The sequence below is a fragment of the Anolis carolinensis genome, chromosome 1, assembly GCF_035594765.1.
Source record: "Anolis carolinensis isolate JA03-04 chromosome 1, rAnoCar3.1.pri, whole genome shotgun sequence".
Classification (NCBI taxonomy): domain Eukaryota; kingdom Metazoa; phylum Chordata; class Lepidosauria; order Squamata; family Dactyloidae; genus Anolis; species Anolis carolinensis.
The window spans coordinates 177,869,469-177,889,237 of NC_085841.1; the positions used below are offsets into that span (position 1 = coordinate 177,869,469).

The 19,769-nt window shown below is 45.8% G+C and overlaps 1 long non-coding RNA gene across 1 annotated transcript; it reads right to left on the reverse strand.

Annotated features, from left to right (window-relative positions):
- Window positions 1-1,139: 1,139 nt before the first annotated feature.
- Window positions 1,140-19,291, reverse strand: LOC134293256 (uncharacterized). Its single transcript, XR_010000278.1, has 3 exons — window positions 19,160-19,291; window positions 7,347-7,496; window positions 1,140-1,455 (listed from the first exon to the last, which is right to left on the reverse strand). It is a non-coding gene; the product is annotated as an uncharacterized LOC134293256 (long non-coding RNA).
- Window positions 19,292-19,769: the final 478 nt, after the last annotated feature.

Here is a 19,769-nt window from a genome sequence, read left to right on the forward strand (position 1 = left end):
GGGAAGGCAATTAGCTGTCATTTTAAAATGTACTGTATATACTCGAGTATAAGCCTAGTTTTTTTAGCCCTTTTGTAGGACTGAAAAAAAAACCTTCCTCGGCTTATATTCGGGTGAGGGTCCTGGTGGTCTTATATTCAGGTCGGTTTATACTCACGTATATATAGTATATATATTATTTTTCTCTATTATTATTGGTATTGTTACATTTATTATTTTACTCTATTAATAATAATTATTATATTTATTATTTTACTCTATTATTGTTGTTACTTTTACATTTATTTTACTCTATTTATTATTACATTTATTATTTTACTGCATTTATTATTATTACATTTATTATTTCACTCTATTAAAAGGATACGTAAGCACATTTGCATTGAAGAAGAGGAAAATAATGATTTAATCAGAGTTGGGCACTCATATCTTAAATTACAGTTTGATGTCAAGATTCAAAAACATTTAAACTACTAAGGCCTTAATTAATGTAATTTTACTGGTATCTCAGCTTATACTGGAGTCAATGTTTTCCCAGTTTTTTTGTGGTAAAATTAGGTGCCTCGGCTTATATTCGGGTCGGCTTATACTCAGAGCCGGCCCTAGGTATTTTTCAAGTGTAGGCGAACAGAATTTTGGCGCCCCCCCCCCCCCAAACCAATCACTGAAAAATAAAAGCTTTGGATAAGCGAAAATGTTGGATAATAAGGAGGGATTAAGGGAAAGACTATTAAACATCAAATTACATTACGATTTTACAAACTAAGCACCAAAACATCATGTTTTACAACAAATCAACAGAAAAAGCAATCTCAACTGCACCCTCGTATGTTTTGCGCTACAGGCGACTGCCTAATTCGCCTCATGGTTGGACTGCCTCTGCTTATACTCGAGTATATACGGTATTTTTAATACTTTAGTACAATACAATTGCATTGCTTTAATTTATATTGTGTCACATTTGCCATCCCATCCCTGCAATAAAAGACCAGACAACAGTGTGGATTGAAACATGGCCAATTTTTATTTAAAACATCTGAATTAACTTTACACCTATCTATCCCTTTTCCCTACCCTCCCTTCCCCCTAACTCTCCCAACTTTCCCTCCCCCAGCCCCCCCCCCCCCCAACCCTTTCTACCTTTTCACTAACTCTCATATTCCTGTATTTCTTTCCTCCTCCCCTCTCCTTTTTCTTTCCTGCCTTTCCCCTTTCTCCTCTTCTGGCTTCTTTTTGGCCAGAATCATAGCAGGAACGCATTGGGGTTGTAACCTTGCCCTCCGTTTTATAGATATTTCTTCCTGTTGTTAATTGAGTTTTTAGTAATTTCCTCTGCATCCATAGGATCTCCTTAATGCCTTCGTTGATCTCAAGGGTGTTTTTCACTAACTGCTCCAGCATCCGTTCATTTTTCACTTCTGCAGCAGCTGGTATCTTGGTCATGGCCTGACTGGGCTGGGAAAAATGACAAAACAAGATCATTGTATTAACTTAAGGAGAAAAAAAATAGAGGTTTATCATAATGGTCATTTGGTTTTACTCTATCTTTGTGTTTCTTAACAGAAGCCTGATGTATAGATAGTAAGCCTAGACTAAAGTGACATTTTCTCAAAGTGTCAGTCTGCTGTTAAATACAGGGAGGAGACCTGTAAAAAGTGCTGTAACCTTTTTGTAAGGTTCTTCTTGCAGGCGTAGAGAACAATGCAAATACATTTTCATTAAAATATGTAAATAAGATAAAATACATGAGACAAATGGGTGGACCATACTGTTCATTGTAAAATGCATACATATAAATCTTAAGGGGTAAAGGTTTCCCCTGACGTTAAGTCCAGTCATGACCGACTCTGGGGGTTGGTGCTCATCTCCATTTCTAAACCAAGGAGCCGGCATTATCCATAGACACCTCCAAGGTCATGTGGCCAGCATGACTGCAGGGAGCATCGTTAACTTCTCGCTTGAGCGGTTCCTATTGATCTACTCACATTTGCATGGTTTTGAACTGCTAGGTTGGCAGGAGCTGGGGCTAACAGCGGGTGCTCATTCCACTCCTGGGATTTGAACCTGGGACCTTTTGGTCCGCAAGTTCAACAGCTCAGCGCTTTAACACACTGTGCCACCAAGAGCCCCCATATAAATCTTACCTTAATGTTTTTCATGCATTTCCATGAAATGTAGATGATAGAAATACCAATAGTTGTGAAAAGTAAGGTGTCTATTGTGCCTCTCAATCCTGGTCTGGGACTGGTGTGTAAATGTATAACACCTCAAGCGGTCCACCTTCCGGGGAAGGAGAACGTCCTCGCCAACGCCCTCAGTTGGTCCACTTTGTCATGCCACGAATGGCAGTTGGACATCAAGGAGTTCCGCCTCTTGGCATGCCAATGGGGCTGGCCAGTGATAGACCTTTTTGCGTCCCCCAGAGAACACTCAGTGCCCCATGTTTTCTGCGCGCCCCTGCCCACACGCGATCCTGGGTTGTCTCGGGGATGCGTTCTGCTCCAGTGAACTGGCGAGCTGCTGTATGCGTTTCCCCCGCTGCCCTTCAGAAACTGCCAATGAGTGGAAAAGAAAAATGGAGAAATTGACTGTCTTCACAAGAATGACACTTGAACAGTTGTCAGCAGTCTCTCCTTGCGACCAAACTCCCTGCCACCTGGGTCTGGAATGTGGATCTAGCAGCAGAAGCAGCCTTAAGCCCAGGCAAGGAATGCAGTATTGAAGACTGCCATTTATGCCTGTTCCCTTTGTCTGAGGTGGGATCCTTCATTCCTTGAAGGCCCAGATGGCAGGGGGGTGGATTGCAAGGAGAGGGCGGCAAGTAGAGCTCTGAGCACAGCCTCCTCAAGAGCGGCTAAGTAAGAAAGAGTCCAATGCTGGGCAAATGGAGGTGGGGGATAGGCAGCATTGGATCCTTCCTCCCTTACCTGCTTCTGAGGAGGATGCTGTCTGTTCCCCATTTGTATGCAGTCTCCTCCTTTACAACCCAGCCCAACCTGGGACTGCAGGCAAGGAAGGATCCAATGTCATGCAAAGGAAGGGGGCTTGAATGGTAGTGCTGGATCCATCATTCCTTCCTGCTTTTGAGCCAAGGAAGGAAGCTCCCTTTGCAGCCTGGATTGCGAGGAGGAGGCAGTTGAAGCCAGCAGGTCATTGAAGATGGGGGCCGAGGGTAGGACTGTCATCACTGGCTCTTCATGAGGAAGCAAGGAAAGGGAAGGAAGCAGGTTGGAGCTCTCTCTTGTCTCCCTTTGGCGGGGCTAGTGGGAGAGGAGCGCTTGTAGATTATTCTTCCTGGCTGGCTAGTCAACCTGGACTGCTAACAGGAGCCTGGGCTCCAATTTGGAGACTGTCAAAGGAGGAAAGGAGAGGGCAGTCTGTGAAAGTCCAGGAATTCAAACCAAGCCTGATTTCTCCCGGTTTCTCAAGGTTACACTTGGTTTCTCCAGTCTGCCTTGAGTCTCATGCACACCTTATTTTGGGTGATAAAATTTAACCAAACACGTAGTGCGCTGGATTAAAGTAAATACAGTATGCCCATTTGTTATTACTAAAAGAATCATATGTAACCAAAACCATTACTTTACATTCTATACCTTATAACAGAAATAAAAAGGGTAACAAAAAAGAAAAAAAGAAAGGGAAAATAGAGAAATTACAGGATTTGAATCACTTTCTCCATTATTGAATCACTTCCTGTATATTATTGAGCTTTTCCTCATTTCTTGGACTTATTTCCAAAGCTTCTCCCACTTTTTTGGGATGTAAGAAGGTGGCAGTAATGCAATACTCCTTCAAGCGTGAAGAAAAGACGGCAATCCCAATTGAATGTCGATTCAAAGACACTGCCCATCTGGTAGGAAAGAAGTTTCATGCAATACAACCCCGAAGCCTCTCCTTCCCCTTCTTCATTTTGTGCCTAAGAGCCCAAGAGATCCAGCGAACCAGTTGGGAGCAGCATCCCATGAAGCAACCACCACCTGGAGATGGCATGCTCGGCACTAACTCTGCCTCTTCCAACACAGAGGCCTGGATGTTCCCTGAGGCCCAGCTGCCCTCCTGCCCCCTGCAGAGAGGCCCACTCCCCTTGGCTTCAGCAGACTCCTCCCTTCCTCCCCTCCTTTTTTGTCTCAAACAGAGACAAGGCACTCGGGGTTCAAGATCCAGTCTGGAACAATGGACTCAGAGCGCTCCTCTGCCATGGTCCCAGCCAAAAGGAGGGAGAGCACCCAAGTTCTTCCATCCCTTCCCTTGGTTCCTCAAGAGGGGCCAGTGATGACAGAGCTATCCCCGGCCATCACCTTCTCTGAATTGCTGGATTTGGCTGCCTCCTCCTTCTTGCAAACCAGGCATTAAAGGGGGCTTCCTTCTTTGCCTCAAGAGCAGGGATCCAACACTGCCATTCAAGTCCCCTCCCTTTGCCTGACATTGGATTCTTCCTTCCCTGTAGCCTGTGTGGGGTGAGGTGGGGTGGATGGGGGAGGGTGTGAGTGTTCTGGGTTGTAAAGCAGGAGAATGTAAGTGCAAATGGACTTTTGTAGTACAGCCTCCTGAAGAGCAGGTAAGAAAGGAAGAGTCCAATGCTTGGAAAAAGCAGGGAGCAGGAAAGGCAGCATTGGAGGCAAGATGTATCGCTAGATTTACTGGCATTGCAAAGAATTGTGAATATGATGTTTGTTTAAGTTTGTGGTACCAAAGACTCGGTCATGTGAATTAAAGATCTTGGTTTGAAGCTACTCAATTCTACAGTGGCATGGATTGGCAAACTTGCTGCGATAAAGAAGAATAACACTTTGTCAGCTAAAAGCGTTAAGAAAGGATCCCGAATTCTAAGCCCACACTCGGGAAGAGTTACTCTAGGAAAAGCGAACTACTGGGATAAGAGATTTAATCAAGTGAATTTTCTATCCAGTTGGTAGCCAGACTTGAAAACCCTCCTACTCAATTCATTGTACCTAAGATTTCAGAAGGAGATGCGGGAACGGCACCTCCCAGTGACCAAAGAACAGATGACATGGTGGAAGCCAGGAGATGAATTAACATTTGACTTCTTTTACTAATGCAAGAGCGACCCATGAACCATCAACTTGGGACGAAGTTCAGAAATTGGCAATGAGTGAAAGAGAGACATGGAGAAATGCAGCACTAGAGAAATAGGTTGTTTTCACAAGAATGTCACTTTGAGAGTTGTTATCAGTCTTCCCCTTGCGACTGAACTCGCTGCCGCCCGGGCCTGGAAATTGGGTTCTGACATTAGAAGCAGCCTGAAGCCCAGGCAAGAAATGAAGGATGCCAGACTGCCATTCCCGCCCGCTCTTTTTGCCAGAGGTGGGATGCTTCCTTCCTTGAAGGCCCAGACGGGAGGGGGGACGATTGCAAGGAGGAGACTGCAAGCGTCTCTGGCCACATTCTCCTCAAGAGCTGCTAAGGAAGGAAGAGTCCAAGGTTGGGCAAAGGGGGTGAGGATGTGAGAGGCAGCGATGGATCCTTCCTTCCTTACCTGCTTTTGAGGAGGGTGGTATCAAGTCCTCATTTGCAGTCGCCTCTTTTACAACCCAGCCCAGCCTGGGACTGCAGTGAAGGAAGGATCCAATGCCATGCAAAGGAAGGAGGCTTGAATGGCAGAGTTGGATCCCTCGTTCCTTGCCTGCTTTGGAGACAAGGAAGGAAACCCTTCTGGCAACCTGGATTACAAGGAGGAGGAGGAGGCAGCCAAAGCCAGCAGGTCGGTGAAGGCGGGGGACGAGGGTAGATCTGTCATCACTGGCTCTTTGTGAGTAAGCAAGGGAAGGGAAGGAAGCCCGTGGGCGCTCTCTCTTATTTCCCTCTGGCGGTGCCAGTGGGAGAGGAGCACTCGGAGCCCATTCTCCCCAGCTGGCTGCTAAGGCTTGAGTGCCAACAGGAGCCTGGGCTCCGATTTGGAGCCTGCAGATGGAGGAAGGCAGGGGTGGCCCAGGAAAGGCTCCTGGCTTCTCTGGTCCTCCTCAAGTCTAATGCGCACTCTACTTTAGCTGACGATATTTAGACAATAAATGTGCTCATTGGACTTGAATAAATACAGTATATTACTATAGTATTACTAAAAGAATCCTAGGTAACCTAAATAGCTACTTTACATGATATGCATTGTAACTGTAAGAAAGAAAGATAAGAAAGAAGAAAAAGGAAAGAAAGGGAAAATACAGAAAAATGCCTTAAACCCCTTTGTTTTCACAAGCAAGAAATTCCTCATTAATTTTTAGACCTTGCTTTATTGATAGTTGATTGATGGAGTTGCATTTCTTCAAGATTGAGCCTTCTCTTCTTTTCTGTGGCCTTGTCCATTAGCAATTCCTCCTCCAACCTGCAGGAAACAGCAGCAACCTCCTGCACTTTCCTTTTTCCCCTCAATCAGAAATCTTCACTCCCATCTGGGCTCCAAGGGCAGCGCATTCTGCTCTGTCTCACAATCTTCAAGGGAAACCTCCACCTGTATCCAGATCCTGCTTCTCCACATACTCTTGTCCTTGGTTTCCACTCCATTTTCTTCTTCAATGGGTCAGCCACCAAGTCCTGGTAGATCTCAGATGCTTCCATCCCTGTGAGTCAGGTTTTGATTTTTAGCCAGAGCGGCAGATTTGTATTTTCTTTGTCAATCTTGAAAATCTGACAATTCAGTCTTTTAGAGAGCTCTTGGTAGTTGAGGAGCTAAATGGCTTTGCAGCTCCTTTTGTCCCAATGTCGTCCTGTGATATTGAGATGTGCAGACGTATTTCGCTGCACCAGGCCACAAGGGCTTCTCAGGGGTCGTTCCAGGTTTTCCTCTTCCTCCATCCCAAAGATGTGAACATCAATATTACCTTGTCTTGCAGCTTGTATTTTCATTCTTGAATCATTCTGGAATCCTCATGTGTTGGACTTATTTCCAAAGCTTCTCCCACTGTATTGGCGTGTTTGATGGTGGCAGTCCTCCGATGGTCCTTCAAGCGTGAAGGCAAGGCAGCCATCCCACTTGAATGTCATTTTGAAAGGGGCCTCCAGTTTTACAGGCGCTGCCATTCGAGTAGGAAAGGAGGCTGACATGATATGGCACTACAGCCCTCGGCCGTCATCCTGCCTTCGTTTGCTGCCCCCTTCCTCCGTGTCCCTGCTCCGTCATGGCGGCTGCACTTGACCAACTGTCGACCACCAACTGACTTCCTCTCCCTCCGATGGGCTGTCAGTCACCCTCCCAGCATTCCATTCTCTCCCCACCTGGCCTCCTGACCAAGCAATCACAGGCATGAAAGAGCACACGTTCCCACCTAGAGCCCATGACATCATACATGGCAAGGAGAGAGTGATATAATAACGGATGATTTCCTTACCTTCATCGTACTGTTAAATGTCTCAGTGTTACTCTGTGGTTCTCAGCACTCTTTCCGTAGATTTGCCATCCCACCATCCCTCCCCTCCTTGTTCTTTGGGGGGACAAATCCTCCTCTCTTTGAAATGCCAGATGTTCCCTGTCTTCATTTCTGGAAGGAAAGAAGGAAGGAAGAAGGGAGGGAGGGAGGGAGGGAGGGATAGTGGTGATTCTCTCCCTCTCTCTCTCTTTCTCTTTCTCTGTCTTGTCTGCCCCATGCAGAAGGGTGTGGACCTTAGGGTACTATAACTCCCAGGAGGACTCCATTGCATGGAGCCATGGCATTTAAAGTGGGGTGTCCGACATTCATTCCATAGTGTAAATGCACCAAGAGAAGGGTATGGACCTTGGGAAACTATAACTCCCAGGACTTCACAGAATGGAGATATGGTATAATCATAACCATCCTTTTCTCCGGGCTTTCCCATGCAATACAAGACACAAGCATATCACCAAAGGAAGGGAAGGGAAGGGATGGGAAGGACCCGGAAAGCCTATCTTTTAAAAAGGAATTCTTCTGGCAAAGTAAACACTCGGTGAGCAAGAGGTACCACTTTCCTTAAGAATGGTATTTTTGGCTCCTCTCACAATCTCCCCTCCCAGAAATTGGAGAAACGTTTCCTTGTAAACCTGGGAACAGCAAATGCCATCGCATTAGAAAACTGGCCAGACATCCAGATCAATACCAAAAATCCCCTTCCCCGCCATCTCCTGAAACATCTGGAAATGGGATGCTGCCCCCTGTGTTCAAAATACACAAAGAATGCTCCGTCCGACACTTGAAACCAAACGAATGTGATGGGAACAGTGGCTTCCTGGATATTTAGAGGAGCACTCCGTGGAGTTTAGTGAGTGGGATAAAGTGGCTGTAAGTGAGGGTCCTGTTCTGTGATCCGGGCGGAGGCCGAAAGGGGGCCGAGACACAGCGCAGTTGCCGGCCATGCGACCTCCAGTCCCTCTGGGGCGCTGTGCGTGTGACGCTGCGTGTGCCTGGCACAGGAGAAAGGCCTCTGTCTCCCCCAAAGGGGCTGCCTCATGGTTTCGGCCTGCCTTGGCCTTTACAATTTGTATGAATGTGTAGGCCTCCTTTGGCCTTTCAAATGTTTATCCCAAATGTACCAAACGTTTCAGTCTCCGAAATAAAAAAAACTGAGGACTTTAATATGAAGTCTGATTATGTCCTTTGTGGTTGGGCGTCCCATTCTCTCAACCTCAGGATGGAGGCCTCTCTGAACCGTTCTGGTGGGACTGTGAAGTGCTAGGCAAGTCAAGCTCTCTCAGGCTCAGAGGAAGAAAGAAGGGAACGGCAGCCCCTCTCAACACCTCGGCCAGCGGCTGCAGCTGTGGAGGGCCAACATCGCAGGGGACAGAGCACCGACCACGTGGGATCAAAGGTTTTTGCATCATATATCGTTTATGTACAGGCCGTCTCCAGCTTACAAACAAGGTCGGTTCTGTAGGTTTGTTCTTAAGTTGAATTGCTTCTAGGTTTTTCGGTGTTTTTAAACACAGTACTCATTTTTAAACTGTGTATTTATTGTGCTACTGTTTTGTTAATTTTCACCTGCTTATGATTGTTGGTTATATATTATGTCCTGTCTTTTTGCTTTTGTTTATGTATGTGTTATTTTTTAATTTTGTTCTCAGCCACCCCGAGTCCTTTTGGAGACGGGTTGGGATATAAAGGTTATTATTATTATTATTATTATTATTATTATTATTATTATTATTATTATTATATTATGGCACAGCAAACAAGATAGATATGCTGGATTTCATATCACAAAATCACAAGTCGAACACTTCCCAAGTGTCTAGGACTGTGTGATGTATTTTCGGATGATGCGCGCAGATCCCAGCAGGGTGGCCTTTTGCAGTTGGCAGATGGTAATTTTGTCAATGTCTATTGTTTCCAAATGCCGGCTGAGATCTTTTGGCACGGCACCCAATGTGCCCATCACCACCTGCACCGGTTTCTGCCAGAGTCTTTGAAGTTCAATCTTGAGGTCCTGATAGCGGCTGAGTTTTTCCTTTTTCTTTTCCACAACTGTGATGTCTGGTGTGTTGTGTTCCAGAACTTTTTCAGTCTGGATTCGGAAGTCCCACAGTATTTTTGCGTGCTCATTTTCCAATACTTTTGCAGGTTTGTGATCCCACCAGTTCTTTGCTGCTGGCAGGTGGTACTTGAGGCATAAGTTCCAATGAATCATTTGGGCCACATAGTTGTGCCTCTGTTTGTAGTCTGTCTGTGCAATTTTCTTACAGCAGCTGAGGATATGATCAATGGTTTTGTCGGTTTCCTTGCACAGTCTGCATTTTGGGTCATCAGCTGATTTTTTGATCTTGGCCTTAATTGCATTTGTTCTGATGGCTTGCTCCTGGGCTGCAAGGATCAGGCCTTCTGTCTCCTTCTTCAGGGTCCCATTCGTGAGCCATAGCCAGGTCTTCTCCTTATCAGCTTTTCCTTCAATTTTGTCAAGGAACTTTCCATGCAGTGTTTTGTTGTGCCAGCTGTCAGCTCTAGCTTGTAGTGTGGCTTTCTTGTACTGGTTTATTTATTTATTTACAGTATTTATATTCCGCCCTTCTCACCCCAAAGGGGACTCAGGGCGGATTACAACGAACACATATATGGCACACATTCAATGCCAACAGACAAACAACATTCAGTTTTAGACAGACACAGAGGCATTTTTTAACATCTTTCCAGCTTCACGATTCCGGCCAAAGGGGGAGCTGTTGCTTCACCGTCCATTGGTGGCTGTTCTTCCTCATTCTTTTCCTCGTGAGCAGTTTTATGGTGTTGTACAGGGGTCCCCAAACTAAGGCCCGGGGGCCACATGTGGCCCATGGAAGCCATTTATCCGCCCCCCCATGGTGGCGGCTCCCTCCTCCTCCTCCCTCGCCTGGTGAGCACCTTCCAAAACTTTGTTTATAATAGTATTTTAATTATTATTATTGCCATCCCCACCGGGACCACCTGCACTGGTTTCTGCCAGAGTCTTTGAAGTTCAATCTTGAGGTCCTGATAGCGGCTGAGTTTTTCCTGTTGTTTTTCGTCAATGCGGCTGTCACCTGGGATGGCAACATCAATGATCCAAACCTTTTTCTTCTCCACAACTGTGATGTCTGGTGTGTTGTGTTCCAGAACTTTCAGTCTGGATTCGGAAGTCCCACAGTATCTTTGCGTGCTCATTTTCCAATACTTTTGCAGGTTTGTGATCCCACCAGTTCTTTACTCCAGGGAGGTGGTACTTGAGGCATAAGTTCCAATGAATCTTTTGGGCCACATAGTTGTGTCTCTGTTTGTAGTCTGTCTGTGCGATTTTCTTACAGCAACTGAGGATATGATCAATGGTTATTATTATTATTATTATTATTATTATTATTATTATTACATTGAGGCTTTATTTGTTCCCGTTTTGTTTTTTTACTTCAAAATAAAATATGTGCAGTATGCATGGGAATTTGTTCATAGTTTTTTTAAAAACTATAGTCCGGCCCTCCAACAGTCTGAGGGACCGTGAACTGGCCCCCTGTTTAAAAAGTTTGGGGACCCCTGGTGTTGTAGATTAGTTAAATTAGCCTCCCGCATAAAGCGTACCTAAATTTTCCCTACTTGACAGATGCAACTGTCTTTCGGGGCTGCTAGGTCAACAGCAAGCCGGGGCTATTTATTTATTTATTTATTATTTTATTACTGGGTAAGAACAGGCACATTTTAAAAGTGTGACTCCAGCCAAATGTTTTTTTTTTTTTTTTTGCTGTGGACAGTATAGGGAAGGGTTAATACCATGGTGGTGGCCGCTTTGCTGCTTGTGCCTCTGTTCAGAAGGTTCCACCTCACTTTCTGTTCCTTGGATTTTGAAAAAATTGAAAACAAGGGTTGGTGAGAAAGCGTCAGTAAAGACATCTTTTCCCTATGATAACTCTTCCAGGACTGAATTTCCCTTCTAAGGGGTAGATTTCTCTCATTTCCTGTTGTCTCACTTCCTCCATGTTTTCTCCCTCTATTTGCCAGTTATCAATCAGTCTGGTTGCCATAATCTTGGTTTTCTTGATGTTGAACTGCAACCCAGCTTTTGCACTACACCTCCCCAAAATCAAGGTAAAATTCCTTCAAACCTCTGCATTATGTTCAGTTGATCATGGGGCTTCTCTTTTCCAACTTTAGTCCAGGTCCGTCTTTTGTAGGGGTCGCAGTATTCTGTTGAACTCGGATCCAAAGTAGGTGAAAGAAATGCAAATCCCATCATCCATAGTCTATCCGTGGTCAAGAAGGTAGAATGGGGAGGCTAACCAGAGGCCAACCCCCTCCTCTCCCCCCCCCCCCTTTTCCTCAGAGGAGCATTTCCACAAATTGGATAAGTAAGTATATCATTTTAACAACAAATGCTATCACATGATAGAATTGGCCATTTTGCCCATCTACACCTGGATCATTCCCCAAAAATCCACTTCCAAACAGCTCTGGAAATGTATGAAAAGACAGCTGTTCCCAAGGCTTTAGGCACGGAAAGAATGTTGTACCCTTCACTTGAGCCCAACCTAATGTCATGAACATAGTGGGTGACCACATTTGAAGTGTAGGACTCAGTGGAATTTAGTAAATGTGATGAAGTGGTAAGAAACTCGAGGTGATGCGCTCTATCTAATGCAATTTTTTTGAATCAATCCCCAAATATTTAAATGTTTTAAAATATGTTTACTTATTTTTATTTATTTCTATTCTAAATTGTTTTCATAGGCTTTTGTTTTACATATGTATGTTGTCTTGTATTGTTTTTACATAATGTTGTGATCTGCTTTGGGTCCCGTTTAGGGAGAAAAGCAGGATACAAATAAAAATGTATTTATTTATTTATTTATTTATTTATTTATTTATTATTTTTATGACAAAATTTTAAACAGAATTAAATTTTAAACAGGCAAGGTTGCCAACACTGGGCCTGACTAGCTGAGCAGCCTCATCGCAGTCTGGAAATCTCCCCAAAAGCAAGGATGGGACTGCGGCGCATGAAGCAAGAGCCGTTGCTCCCAGGAACTGGAACAGCAAGTGCTGTTTAATAATTTGGAAGAGAATATGTCCATGAATAATGGGGTCAAGCAAGAGGAGGGTGAGGAGGTGGATCTGGAGCAAAAATGCATTTGTCAGAACATAGAAAACAGCTTAGTGAGGAAGGGCAGCTTTCCAGAAAAAGGGAAGCAGCAAGAGAGGATGAATGTCAAGCTGAAGAGCACTGCCAAAAGGCTGGAGGAAAAAGCCACAAAACTCCAGGAATCCAGCCTCAATCTTAAAAACCCAATACATACATTAGAAGAGATGCTTTCTGAAAAAAGCAAAAAGTGTGAAACACTTGAACAACAAAGGAAAAGCAAAAGAAGTGTGATAATTTGGAAGCACACTTCAAAGAAGTTTTAAAGGAAAATGTCAGGATTACTGAAGAAAATAACTATCTCCATCAAAAGAATGAATTGGCCCAGAAAATTGATTGTACTGTTTTGCTAACAATAGCAAACGTATCTGAGGCCGATTCCATACAGAAAATCGATCAGTCTTTTCCTAATCCAAATGAAGATACAACAGATGAAACACAAGAACCGGAAACCAATAACATTTCTCTCAATCCTGAGTTAGAAAATCCAGATCTTCCCAAACTTCATGTCTCTCTAGCACCATGCAGTTACGATCCTTTTGATAGCCGTAATAAAAATCCTGAGAGAGAGCTTCCACTTACAGCCGGAGAACATGTTTATATCTGTGGAGAAACGGATGAAGACGGTTTCTATGAAGGTGAGTCGAGGGATGGCTGGAGAGGGATGATACCTTCCAATCTGATAGTAGTTTTGGGAAATGATCTAAAAAGTTTTCTTCCTTTAGAGGCGAGTGACATTTCTTATCATTGCTACCGTGAAATAGGTTGCCCATATGAAGGTGCTAGCAGTGAGGAAGAAAACAACAACCCTGATGATGTGTGTCTCTTGTCCCAGAACAACAGAAAGCAGCTGAAGAGGAGGAAGACTTGGCTGCCAGGCATTGCCAAGAGGCTAAAAGAAAGAGCCAAAACCCTCAAGAAAATGTCCCTCAAAATGTGGAAAATTTTAAACAAAGATTTAGCAATTTGAAAGAGACAATGGAAAGACAGCAACAGTTAGTATCTGAAGATGAATAAAGCCTATTAATGTCGCAGAAGAAATAAGATATCTGACCAATCCAGCAAATCCAGACAATAACAGGAAGAGAAAATGAAAGAATTGGAAAACTAATATCATAGTCAAACTGAACGCTTTAACCTTCTGGCCCAAGGACTCGGGCAATTACAAGAGAAGGAATCTGGAATAATCTTGGAATTGTGGTCATTGCATGCAGCCTTCACTTCTGCATCAATAATCTACTCCCAACCTATATAACGTATATCCCTAAGTAGAAGCAATATTTAGTAGGTGTTTTTTTCTTTCAATTTTCATATATGCACATTATGCTTCTTGATGGGTAGTAGGCATAAGCAAAAATCTCGGAATTCTCGTAAATCGGAATAAAATCGTATCTATTCCTAATTGTGAACGTGGTTCCGATGCGGGTTATCGTGTCGTATCCAACCATGATTTCGAAGCGTTATAGACAAATGTTTTTAATGGCTTCGTAGTTTGATCGGAAATGAAGCCATTTTTTTAATGCAACCAAACTTGTTTGGGAGTGGAGCGCAGCCTAGCTTGGGTTTGCCTCCCTGACCAATCGCAGTGCACGTTAATGTAAGCGGAGGGGTTTGTACGTCGTACGTCCCTCCGTACATCCCTCCTAGAAAAGCGCCTGTGCTGCACCACAAGCCTCATTCCCGCCAGGAAAATCAGAGAGGGAGATTGGGCCTGTGCGGCAGGTGGCTATTTTTCTCCTGCAACATTTGGAGCCCCTTGCAGCGCCATTGCTCCCTGACTGTGCTTGCCTGCCTGGCCTTTGGGTCCAGCGGGCAGCCCAGCCATTGAAGAAAAGGGGGTGGAAGGGGAAAGGGAAAGGGGGTCCTTTGATATTTCTTTTAAATTTTTACATATAAATAATTGGGAGAAGTTAACTAAAGAAAAGTTTTTTGGGACCAGGAGGGAGAAACTTGAGTGTGATGCATTTTTTTAATTCAATAGCGGGGGCCGGGGGGGGGAGCACTCCTCGTTTTGTGTGTGTTTGGGTACTGGGTGGGTAGGTGTGGGTTACTCTCAAACTAAGAGTCTGCCAAGTTAGTTACATTCGCTGCCTGGGTACAAATTGAAGTCCCTTTCCCAGTTTGTGTGTGTTTGCTTGCGTGGGGTTGTGCTTACTACAAGACCCACCGCTCTACTCCCAGTAACCCAGTCAGTCAACAGGTGGGCCAGGGCCACTCTAACATCAGGAGTGTATTCTGCCAAGTTATATTATCTGCCTGGGTTCAAATTCAAGTCCCATTCCCAGTTTGTGTGTTTGCTTGCGTGCAGTACTACAAGACCCATCCATCTATCCCAGTCAGTCAACAGGTGGGCCACTCCATGCCTGGAGTGTTCTGCCACATTACATTCTCTGTCTGGGTCCCTTTCCCAGTTTGTGTGTTTGCTTGTGTGGGGTTGTGCACTACAAGACCCATCCATCATTCCCAGTAACCCAGTCAGTCAACAGGTTGGCCACTCCACGCCTGAAGTGTTCTGCCACGTTACATTCTCTGTCTGGGTCCCTTTCCCAGTTTGTGTGTGTTTACTCGCATGGGGTTGTGCAGTACCACAAGACCCATCCATCGCTCCCAGTAACCCAGTCAGTCAACAGGTGGGCCACTCCACACCTGGAGTGTTCTGCCACATTACATTCACTGCCTGGGTCCCTTTCCCAGTTTGTGTGTTTGCTTGTAGCTGGCAGCCATGTGTAATCCATGGCTATAGGACACTGTCTGTCCCAAAGACTTTCCAGCATGGAAGGCACAGCTTGTAACCCTGGTGAGGGAGGCGAATGCCACCCGGGTGGGGAATATGGCCCCTGTCACCACACCGCCACAGATGCCCATCACCCCCAGCACAAGCGGCAGTGCTGAATCCGACAGCCCAGAGGTGCCGGCCGAAAGGTTGTGGCGGGCTCAACAGCAGCAGCACCACCACCAAGGGGACGCTTTCTTTGAGGAGATGGTGGCCATACTGGCACAGTCGGGAACGTCTCTGTCAGCCAAAGTACGCAAGATCGACTTGGCTGAGTGTTCGGTCTACTGTTACTTCGAGGAGCCACCGGAGCCTATCTCCTGCGATCCATTAGCCTACTGGACTTTCCGGGATCATGTGTGGCCAGATCTATCGAACATCGCCCGCAAGTTTCTCAGCTGCCCTCCCACCAACATGCAGAGCGAAAGGGTCTTCAGCATTGTGGGAGATGTTGTCACCCCTCATCGTAGCTTGCTGGATCCCCTTTCGGTCAAGAAACTGGTCTTCCTGAAGGCCAACCTCCCAGTTCTGAATTTTCCTGAGATGGATTTCAACAGCAACATCTCCTAGATCGAGAGACATCAATTTCTCTCTGCAGCTCTTTCTTTCTGTTATGTTTGTTTCCAAGGCAGATGGGTCTGTTCTCCAATTTAGCAAGGCAGACCAGACCATGTCTTCTCCCAACTTTTTCAAGGCAGATTGTCTGTCATCAGTGTTTCCTATGCATATCAACTCTACAGGGAAGTCGGTGGGTGAAGAAATAGCCACGGCTCACATAAAATTGTGTAAGAGGGTTCTAAAGCCATGTGTCTGATGCTGATGCTGAACTGGGTCAGGAGTACATCTCGTCCTTGCAGAAGGGGTAACTGTTGGGTTGCTGATTTGGGGCTGCCTCAGCCCTCGGGGACAACATGACGTCCTGTCCCTGGCAAAAACTATCAAATCCTGTGAAGGCAAATCCTATGGAATTGTAGGCAAAACAAAGCACCCGCATCTAAGGGGGAAATAGAGAAGAAACATCCTGCCACTATGCCTAAGATGGAATTGTACAGGATGGTTGTGCACTGTGTAGTAGTGCAGCCTGGAGTTAATCTGTTCCCTGCTGAAGGGTTTGCTGGCGGGTTGCTATTTTGCTTTAGGTTTGTGTTTGGATTTGGTTCGGTTCAGTTTGGTAATGGTTTGCTTTGATTGCACAAGCCAGATTGCACATAGTAATAATGAAATTATAACACATATTGAACAAAAATAAAGGATAAAATATAATAGATAATTCAACTCACATTCCAAGTGTCTTGGAAATGAGGTATTTCTCCTTTAAGGCCGGAGAGAAACCCAGGGACTGGTTATTCTCCATAAGGTCAAAGAAGCAGGAAAATAGTAATATATTGGGTGGCGCAGGAGACTCATGTCCTTGTGGAAGGGTTAGCTGGTGGGTTGCTGTTTGGGGTTCCCTCAGGGATAACAGGCCCACTTTCTAATCCTCAGAAGGCAGCAGGTGTCCCACAAGCCAGATTGCACCTACTTAACTACACTATATTGGTAGTATGTACGGAATGCCTGTTTGAATTGCTGGGGCCAAAGATTTCCCACATCCTTTGTCAAAATGGTCAAGAAACAGCCAACCACGGCTCAAGTAAAATTATATAGCACTGTGGACAGGGTTCTAGTACTGAGAAGTCTTGTCCTTGCCGAAGGGTTAGGATTTGCCCTTAACACCAGCAGCAACCAATCACATGAAGTTCTACAGCACTGTAGTGAGAACACTGGTCGTCTCTGCTGCTTTGACTGCCCTGGCCTTGAGCAACAACTATCCTCTAAAGGGAGCAGATGGCCCACAAACCAGATTACACATGAAATTTAGTAGTAGAGTTGTACTGGGAAAACCAAGCCCCTGCATTTTTGGGGAAAATGTTGAAGAAAAATACTGCCACCCACGGCTCAGATGGAATTGTTTAGGACGGATGTGTATTACTGCAGACTGGAGTTATCTGGTCCTTGCTGAAGGGTTGCTGGTTTGGTTGGTTTGGTTTGTGTGAGGGAGAAGTAATCTGGTCCTTGCGGAAGAGTAGGGTGGTGTCCATGCCCTTTCCCCACAACCAACAAATCTTGTTCATATGCAGACCATATTCAGATAATTATTGTGGGATCTTATAACTCTTGGCTACGTCGATTGCAAATATGTGTCAACGACTACACACAACTACCTCATCTTTTCTCCTTCTGCTTGGGGAAGATTCCCTCCTGGAGTGGATTGGGATGCCTTTTTGGTTGGCAGTAACATGTCGGTGTTGCACCGTGGACCAGACACATACAGAAGTGTAATCTTCAGGCAGCTGGTCCTTCCTAAAGTTAGTTGTTGGCTTACCCAGGTCTTCCGAGGGTGTGGGCCGGCCAACTGTGGCTGGCAGAGGGAACCCCCCGGCCCTGCAATCCTGCCGCTTGGTGAAGATTCCCTCCGGGGGTGGGGGAGGATGCCTTTTTGGCTGGTGGTAACATGGCGGAGTTGCACTGCGGTGCAGACAGTATGGCTGTAGAGCAGTGTGGCCTTCAGTGAGCTGTTCCTTTAGTGCAGCCTTCAGTTAGCTGGTCCTTCCTCTAGGGTTGCTGCTTGTGTGGTTTGGTTTGGTTTTGGTTTGGGTGAAGCAGCAGTATCCTTCCACTTGGGGAAGATTCCCTCCAAGGGTGGGGTAGGATGCCTTTTTGGCTGGCGGTAACATGGTGGAGTTGCACCGTGGGCCAGACAGAGGGAACTCCTGGCCCTGGGATCCTTCCACTTGGGGAAGATTCACTCCTGGGGTGGGGCGGGATGCCTTTTTGGCTGGCGGTAACGTGTCAGCATTGCACCCAGGGGTTCACACTATGAACTCTACACAGAGGCTGCCCTTCCCGGATGCCTGCGGCAGCACATTGGCCCGATAGAAGTCCCTCCGACCCAAAAATGCCTGGTCCTCATCTCGTGGAGCCACCTCCAGGACCGCATCCGCTCCATTCGTGCATCTTCTTCCCTTCCAGCATGCCCTGGGGCCACAAATGACCAAGACCTGGCCTCCACACTCCCGGTTGAAACAGGAGACACGGCACCCGTGAAGCACTCCTTCCCAGCCCTTCTCTTCGTGATATTCCTGACATTGTGGAGTGGCAGCACGCCTTGCTTTGCCCATCCCGTGAGGTCTCCGTGGCTGGGATGTTTACGGCCAAGTCCTTGTAAAGGACTGTTTTCCCAGCAGAGTGGCAGCTGAGTGTGTTGCCGACAGCTGTGGCGGCTGAAGGCGAGGCTGCAGACTTTTTTTCATGGCTCGCACATGCCTAATGCTGCATTGTAGCCCAACAGGAGATTTGTGAACTGCATTGGGTGAACTATGTCCCCACAACCCAGCCCTTCCGAGCCTGGTTCATTCTCTCTCTCCCCCCCCCCCCATTAAATAAATTAAGGATATACCTGAATACCTGCTGTCCTTTTTCCGGATCCCTTGCCATGTAAAGGTTGGGAGGAGTGAGCCCCTTCCTAGTCACACAGTGAGGCACCAAGAAGAACAGCTGCATCTTGTCAGACATGTCCATTGTTTCTCCCTTTTGACAGGAATATAGGGGTGGGAGAGGGTTGAAAGGGGAAACCACCCCACATCTCCAGGCTGCCAGAGCCCAAGGAGCACAGAGTAGCTGTCAAGACCCTCACTCCCCAGTTCCGTATAGGAATTGAGGGTGGATGTCTGCACTGCCTGAACACAAGTGAAAGCCCGAATTTTGCTGCAGGATTTGGACTTCCCTGTGTGTTTTTAACTTGAGACGCAACCATATTAAACTGCTTTCCCCAGGTTCAGTCAGAAATACTGTGTGGATGCCCACCTGAAAGGCCAGTGTTGATGCACCCTAAGTCTTCTTTATAAAGGCTGCAAGAAAGGTACTAAAGTTTTCATGGTCTATGCTGATCAGGATCTCTCACATTTACAGCTTCTTCAGAAGACAAACATGCAATGGTTGGCTGCTCTCCAGTCGATACCCTACAGAGAGACAGGAGTCAAGAGGTACCTAAGATAATTCATTACACTGATTTCTGTAAGAATAATATGGAAGGTCTGCTTTTATTTCAATGTATGTAGAACCTAACTGTGTAGATTTTGTTTTCCTCCATTTTCTCACAAAAATGTTATGTTTGTAATGTTAGTTTAGAGCAGTGGTTCTCTACCTGTGGGTCCCCAGGTGTTTTGGCCTACAACTCCCAGAAATCCCAGCCAGTTTACCAAGTGTTAGGATTTCTGGGAGTTGAAGGCCAAAACATCTGGGGACCCACAGGTTGAGAACCACTGGTCTAGACATTTGTACAATTTCAGTTCATGTACAACCTTTGGTGATGTTCTGGTGGGATTGATACCTTGAAACATCTGAAGAGTCACAAGGTGCCCATCTTATTTTATAGCCTGTGGGGATCCATAAAGTTGCTTTACACGCTCATGTA